Below are 8,242 nucleotides of genomic sequence, written 5' to 3'. Positions count from 1 at the left end.
AATCGAAAAAAAAGAAAAAACGTATAAATTATAAATTTTTTAAGAGATGGAGAATGATTTTCTCCTTAGTCTACGTATTCTTATATATGTCAAAGCGATATACGGTCGGAGGGCCGTCGAGTGTCGTGTAGGCCCTGGAGTAGAGCGGGGCCGTTTTTGTGAACAAATTAAATACGTAGAATATTTTTGACTAATAAAAATTAATCTTAAAGATTTTATTTACCCTTCGTTAAACTAAAGACCCGAAAAATCATCAAATTCCACTTCTCTAGGACCCCGAACGTACGCATTTCTTGAATACAAGCGATGCGATGTCCTGCATTACCGTATCCATTTATAATTATTAATAATATATTTTGAATAAGATATAACAATTGTGGAAACTCGGCGCATATTAAACTCGTATTCTATTGCAAAGGACGGGTTCACTTTGTATCGAGCGCGTTGCCTATAGCGGCACTAAAAAAATCTCTTACAATTTTAATTTAACGCTTGAATATTTTTAAAATATTGAAATTATAAATTAAAAAACTCTATAGAATATTAATAATATGGTATTTACGGGACATACATTAAATAAACTCTTGGTAAAAAGTTTTAAGTTCCCACTCTAAAGATCCTCTCGACTTAATAACATTTCTTTTTTTTTCCTTGTTTGCAGCTTTTCTTATAACCTGTTAAATTCAATATAAACCTTTGTTAATTTTTATCTTATCCAGATGTTATTTTGCAACTTAGGCGTGACGACTGACAGAAATTTATAATGTGATTTTTCTGGTGACACTTTCGGATGACGCCTTCACACCCGAAATATCTTACATTTTCATTTAATTTATCCTTTTATTATAATTATATCGTAATGATAATTTATTAAAATAATGGATAACTGTTTAAAATATTTATATTACAGAGAAATTCTATACTTGGAGAAGGTTCTTTATTTATTTTAACAGATCTACAACGTGTCATTTAACGTTAAACGCCGAGAGTTTTCGTGCTCTAAAGTACGAAATGATGACAAATTATTTCTTACTGTGTACAGTTAAACCTGTAACAACGACCACTGAAGGGAACATTAAAAATGGCCGTCGTTCGGAGGTTATTTCCTACGCATTTTTGTTAAAAAGAAAAAAAAATGGCCGCAGTTTAGAAGTGGAGATTCCACTGTATTTATTTATTTATAATTATTTTCTCTTCTTTGGCGAATTTTTATTTTCCTTTACGTTTCAGTTTATTATTGTAAGCATTTTCTGAAGAAACAAAATATTCTGTAGGCGAATTCTGCGCCATATTGTTTTGTCATAAGAGTTTAATGTGTTTTATTGCTTGACAGAAGTCTCGAGAATCTTTGAATAAATTTAAATATAACTTTTATATTTAATTTATTAAGAAATATGCCTCATAAAATTAAATGTTTTGTTTAATACGACGAAGAAATAACACGGCCATTCTACCCGAATCCCGATCATTCAGGACTGTAGATAAATTTAAATTATATCTGTAATGTAACCAGGTATTAAGAAGATAGAAGCCCTAATTTGACCGGGCCCCAAAATCGAAGGATGCTCTACTACAAAGGTACCGGCAGGATCACTTACGATGACCCTTAAAAACATTTGTTACAAGTTATTCATTCCATCGTATTCCTCGTTTATTTTTTAAAAAAATATTCATTTTTTAAATCAAATTTTATTTTAAAAAAATATAATAATAATATTTTGATGTCGATTTGTTTTTCGTGTATACTGGGCCTCAAAAGAAAGTGGTCTCACGTACACCTTGCTCAAAGGGCCTCGAGATGTGGTCTTTTTCTATTATTATTTATTCTGATCTATTTTTATTAATTTTACATTTTTATGGCTTTTGAGGAAGGATAATGGATGGAGGCCTCACATTTGTGACTGAATGACGGGGCCGGTTTGGCACACCAGGTAAAGAAGCTGCATCTTAGGGCCTCGTATTTTTACATTAGTAAAGTAATTTTAATATATTGGATTCAATAAAAAGAAACAATAGAATCATTGAATCTGTTCACTTGACAGTATTAAGGATTCACACAAGTCAGATGAACGGTTGATCTAATTTGTTCTTATATTATTTTTATTTTAATATAACTTAATTATATGCATCGCAATTTTTCATTTGTTAATTTTGATGTCGAGATAAAGAAATAAATTAAATATCGAAAATTATTTTTAAAATAAATTGATAAGACAAGGCAACGCAACACATGGGCAATCTGCCAAAGAGAGGTGCTTCCCGGGTGACTAGCTACGAGAAACTGGCAAGAAAATCCACAAAGCGTGGGTTCGTGCCTTTACTTAGGTACGGTTCGTACCTAAGTAAAGGCACGAACCCACGACCAGTATATTACTGGTTTTATCCACTCGACCATTAGTGGGTTTAGATGGATTGTGGATATTTGTATTTGTTTAGTCTTCTCTTGTTTACAATAAGATAAATAGGAGAAGGATACCCTCCCGGGAGACTTTCTATGGAAAACTTGCCCCTATTTAGTGTTAGATACGTGAAGAAAACCCGGAAAACTCCACGTGGCCAGCCCGTAATTGAGACGCGAACCCGCGACCAACTATCAGTGTTCGATCGTTTTATCTATTAGACCATTGTTGAGTTAAAAGTAAATTAAATAATTAATTTAGTATTAAAAAAATATATTTTTCTGCAAGTCCTGTTCTATATCTTTGCACGTAAGAAGTTGGAGATGCCGAATAATAATTTCTAAATATTTTTAAATTATAAAATTTATTAATGTAAACAGTTGTTATTTTTGCTTACGTTTTAGGAATATTTTAAAGAAATTCCTTTTTGAGAATTCTCGATGGATCCTTTTTTCTCGTGTATATACACAAATAAAGTGGGCTTTCAAATATATTTATTTATATTAAAACTACACAGTCCTTTTATTCTGACAGAAAAAGATTTGGTCTGTATTTCATTAAAAACAGTTTAAAACTACAAAAACGAATTTAAAACAGACCTCTTGATAATAAACTAATAGGAATATACTGAGAGAAAAGGGATGGAACCTGGGCCAGACATAAATCTAGGGTCCATCTCTCATCAAAAACATAAAAATCGAAGAATTAAACCCGAAAGAATTTAATAAAAGCAGAGGTTTTTCCGCCATTTATTAAAAATAAATTTTTGATTTAAATTGGATTCATGGAAGAAGGTACCACAACACTTGGGCGACCTGCCACCCGGAGGAGTTTTTTTCGTATGGGAACTGGCCTCTACTTGCGATAGACACGTGAATAAAATCCGGAAAGTCGGTCAGGTTCGAACCCGCGACCAACCAACGATCGATGCATTTTATATAAAAGATTAAATTCTATAGGCTCTGTATTTAGGCCCTGCCGGAGTTTTCTAAAAACAAAAATTAACAATTATTGTAAATATGAGTAATTTGTGAAACGAGAGAGGGGAGAATTAAAAACATAGATGCGGCATGGATACCATTGGAAGGGAATGCTCGCGAGAAAACGAACGTGTTTGATATAAACCAAGAGTGTTTCGGATCGCCAATTGAATGAAAATGGAGTAATCGTCGGAGCGCATCTGCTGAGTGAGAGGATCGAGTCAGCAGCGTGCATTATCGTGCCCGTATTCACGTGATCAAGTGCCCATTCACGACGCCCTACGTCAGCAAATCTGAGCCGGCAGTCGACAAATATTTGCTGTCGCTTTTTCGCCACTTTGCCTCCACCGACACAGATCTTATCCCGCGAATCAGTAAACTTACTAAAGCCAATATCTCGCTGTGACTAAAAAGACACGTCCCGTAAATTCCCGGCATCTTCCTTTCTTAAATAAATAAAAATCCCCTGTCTGGTCACGTGATCGACTTTCGATTGATCCGTCGTTACCAGCCTGATTAAAAGGCTTTAAAATCTTAAGCCCGAATCTGTATGGATGAGCCCGCCAGAGGCGGAATGGATAAAACCACCGAAGATTCGTGGTTTTACGGGTTTTACTCACGTTATTAACACCTTTCCTATAATAAAAACAACAGGCAGTTTTGCAGGTGCATACGAATGCAAATTAAAAGGCTCGAACACGCGGAACTTCATTGAAAATACACGCAAAACAAACCGGTCTGCTCGTTTAATGTAATCCCTGCCAGCTGAAGGTTTACACGTAGGACTAATACTTTTTAAATGGGCAACACATAAACGTCATATATATACCATATGCCGGCTAACCCAAGTAGGGACATCTGTGTTTGTAAAAGCTAACATTGTATTATCAATATTAAATAGGATCGTTTGTAAACTTTAATGTCGTTAGCAAAATACCGGCAAAAATTACACGAATTAAAATACTAGACAAAACGAACGAACGGAATTTTAAGTAATTAACTTTATTAAGTAACTTCATAATTCTAATTAGAAAGTTTACTTTGTACGCCGGAGGGCAAAGGTTAAGTTACAAGTAGTTTTTGCCTCATAACTTTTCAAATAAAGCACCAAAACATTCTGAAAATGTAGACATATATGCAAATTTACATGACGAATAAGAAAACAGCAAAATATCTTGTCAATATGCAAATTACGTACGTTTAATTCAACCTTTAGTGGTTCGCTGGTTAGAACGCTCCTTTGACTTTGCTGTTTTTTGTAATCAAACTTTATTTAAACTGCTTTTTTTAAATTAAGGCATATTCGTTAACATTCTAATGGCTTCTGGCATCGTTTAGACGATTCTTTAAGATGGCGTGCTATTGGATGGATGGAAACGGGGCTTAGTCGAGCTGATGCAGCAAGGCGCCTGAAAGTTTCAAGAATGGTGGTTTCACGGCTCTGGAAACAGTTTACAGTTAGAGGGAATACTCCAGAATTCCCGTGGAAGGACGTCCAAGAGTTACCACACTGCAAGATGACCGGTTTTTGAAAGTAACTGCCAAACGCAATAGAGGACTAACATGAGGACGCAATAGAGGATGCTTACTTCTGAGCTTGAATCAGCCGCAGGAAAAAGAATTTCTGTCAGAACTGTATCCAGAAGCTTGCTGCTGTTGGTCTTTATGCAAAACGCCCAGTTGTGTGTATTCCATTGTCACCGTCCCACAAAAAAGCGCGCTTGAATTGGAGTCGTCAACATCAAAACTGGACAGACCACAACTAGAGCAAAGTTCTCTTCACAGATGAATCCCGCTTTAGCCTACAGAGTGATTCTCGACGATGCTTTATCTGGAGAAAGGCTGGAACACGATATACGCAATCAAACATAAGAGAAAAAGACAATTTCGGCGGAGGTGGTGGGATTGTCTGGGCAAGCATCTCTCTCACTGGGCGCACCGAGCTCCATGTCTTTGAAGGAGGTTCCTTAACAGGTCAAAGCTATCGCGATGAGATCCTCGAGTGTTATATTCGTCCAATGGCTCACACAGAAGGCACAGATTTCGTTTTAATGGACGATAATGCTCATCCCCACAGAGCGAACTTGGTGACTCGGTATCTTCAAGACGTTGGAATCCAAAGAATGGACTGGCCATCCAGGTCTCCAGATTTGAACCCGATAGAGCATGCTTGGGATACCCTTGGAAGACGGGTGGGAAGTTTCTGTCCCCCACCCAGAAACCTTGATGAGCTCAGGACTGCTCTCGAAAGAGAATGGACTTTAATTTCTAATGAATTGATCAATAACCTTGTAAAGAGTATGAGAAGCAGGTGTCTAGCATGTATTGCTGTAAGGGGTGTCACACACCCTATTGAGTGAATAAATTTGTTATTTTAATAAATTTTCTATTTTATTTTAAATTAAGAATTAAAAAAACACTTGTAATTTAACTTTTACCCTCCAGTGTATTTTAATCCGGCGTCGGATGAGTGTTTATCTCTACACAATTAAAGAATGAGCCACTCGGCCACTCTTAACACCTAACAGTGGATGAGTAAATAAAACTACACTGTTAGTTGGTCGCGGGTTCGTGCCTGACAAACGGACTGGCCAGCTGGAATTTTTCGGGTTTCCTTCGTGTGTCAAACACCTAAACAGAGACCAGTTTCCCATAGAGAGTCCTTTCTGAGAGGCATCTTCTCCTGGCAGATCGCCCAAGTGTCTCGTTGCCTTATCCATACAATTTTCTAGAAGACAAATCATATCTGATGCTAATAACATTTAAATCTATGCAATTACGTGTTGCATTGTCGGTGGAAAGCATCTTCCATTTTTCTAAATATTACTTTCTATGAAAGAAGTAAGCCACACACGCGTGTGATAAATACAGATGAATATTATTTTGCTGTATTAAATTACATTTTAATTACTAAGCGGATCAGACTCGTGTTAATATTACTTTATTTACGACGATATTGACCCCAGAGTTATTAATTATTTTAATAAATAAATATCAAAATATTAATTTAAATGTTTTCTAGTGAAATGTGAAATATAAGTTACTTACTGTATGACGTATCGCTCGTTACTTACAGGCTTGATATTAATGTATTATTTCTGTACTCCGGATGGGCCGAAATGGGCCGTTATGGGCGAATTATCGTAATTTTCTTTTGTCTTTACTCTTTTATATTAAGACGTGACCATTGTTGATGCGTAAATTTAAACTACATTTTGATATAATGCTTTTGAAATGAAAATAATTGAAGGCCAATACGGGGCGATCGCGAATTGAATGCTCGCTATGGTACAAATGCACTGTTTGCACTCATTGGACCCATTCTAAATGCAATGGATGGGATCGCCCAATAAACAAGGCCTACATTACACAAATGCATAAACATTAATTTTGGGATTTTGCACGCGCTTTTAGTATTAATAGTTTTTATTTTTAGAATCATAACTGTTTTATTGTTCGCCTACTTAAAAAAGATAGTAAAAATCCAATATAAGCCATCATAACCTGTTTTAGGGTAATGGCAAACACGTAATTATCCCACGTGTAAGGGTGATGACGAACGACGTAATACGTACTAAAATATTTAATTTTTAAATATAAAAGAAATTCCTTGAAGTGTTACTTTTTGTGGCAACCGAAAGGGCCCTAAATATAGATAAGATAAATAATATCAATTGAAAAAAATATTTACTCGCGTAATTACACTAGATAGGATTTTAAGTGTTAGTCATTTCTCCAGTCCCCTCTGTAGAAATGGCAAATATCATAACGTTACGTGGTAAGTTAAATATGGTAGAGTCGTAGTGGAATTTTTATCGACACGGAGATAGGGTCAACGGGTTGGGAGGGTAGTAGACGAAGAAAGGGCAAAAAAATGACGTAAATCGATGAAAGAAAGGCGAAAAAGTAGGCCTCGGAAAAATAAATCCAAATAATGTTTAAAGCCACGCGGAAAAGGGGGGATTTTTGGCGTATCGGCTAATGGAAGGCCGATATTAGCATCGAGGATTGTTGGTGCAGAGAGCGAGAACATCGGAGGCGCAGCCCGTCCTTACCAATAGCCGATAAGAGTAGAAACAGGAGGGGAAAAAAAGCAGTAAGATGCGAACCATTCATCCCGGATGATTGCAGGCAAGGACCCGGATGCCCGTCACGGCAAGCGACGTGGGCAATAGCTGACCCCTGCCCCTTCAAATAGGCGAGCGAGAGAGAGACGTCAGGAAGAGAATTGGTGTTCGAGCCACTGACACGCCGTCAGCCACCAATCGCCAACAATAGTAGTTAAGGGCCCGTCGGCGGGGATCGATATCAGACGCAATTAGAGTCGACATGTCTCTGGCTTGGCGCTCTGACCTGTTATTTGGACGCTGTTTGGTTCGCGAGTTGCCTAACAAAAGGTTGCAATTTCAGTGCTGAGGTCCTACCGCCGATCCGGCCGCAGGCAACATAGGTCGCTGCTGATTGCGTCAATAAGACATAAAACACGTTCTCGGCCGCTGCCTTCTGTCGTTAGCGCCGCGGAAATGTCATTAGGGACGTGACGACCGAAGACGGGACGTGTCTGCGAATTAACGATGTACCACGCCCGTAATTGCCACTGCGTAAACCCGTGCAGGCTATTCTACCTCCTGTCACGCGGGCTACAAAAATACAACGTCGACGGGCTCTGGTTTTCTCGAAAATCTACCCGCATCAACCCTCGGTTGGATTCGCCTTATCTGAGAATCGGCCGGAGAAGATGGGGTCGAGGGCTCGCGCGTGCGGCGACTCCATTCTCTCTCTTCACCGACCGTCTTCCGAGCGTGACGCGTCGTAGCTGCATGCACACAGATATCGAGTCGCAGCTGCGGCAACTGCACACCA

Source organism: Centruroides vittatus, unplaced genomic scaffold (genome assembly GCF_030686945.1).
Source record: "Centruroides vittatus isolate TY-2023 unplaced genomic scaffold, ASM3068694v2 contig_452, whole genome shotgun sequence".
In the NCBI taxonomy this organism is placed as follows: Eukaryota; Metazoa; Arthropoda; class Arachnida; order Scorpiones; family Buthidae; genus Centruroides; species Centruroides vittatus.
This window is presented reverse-complemented; position numbering follows the sequence as displayed.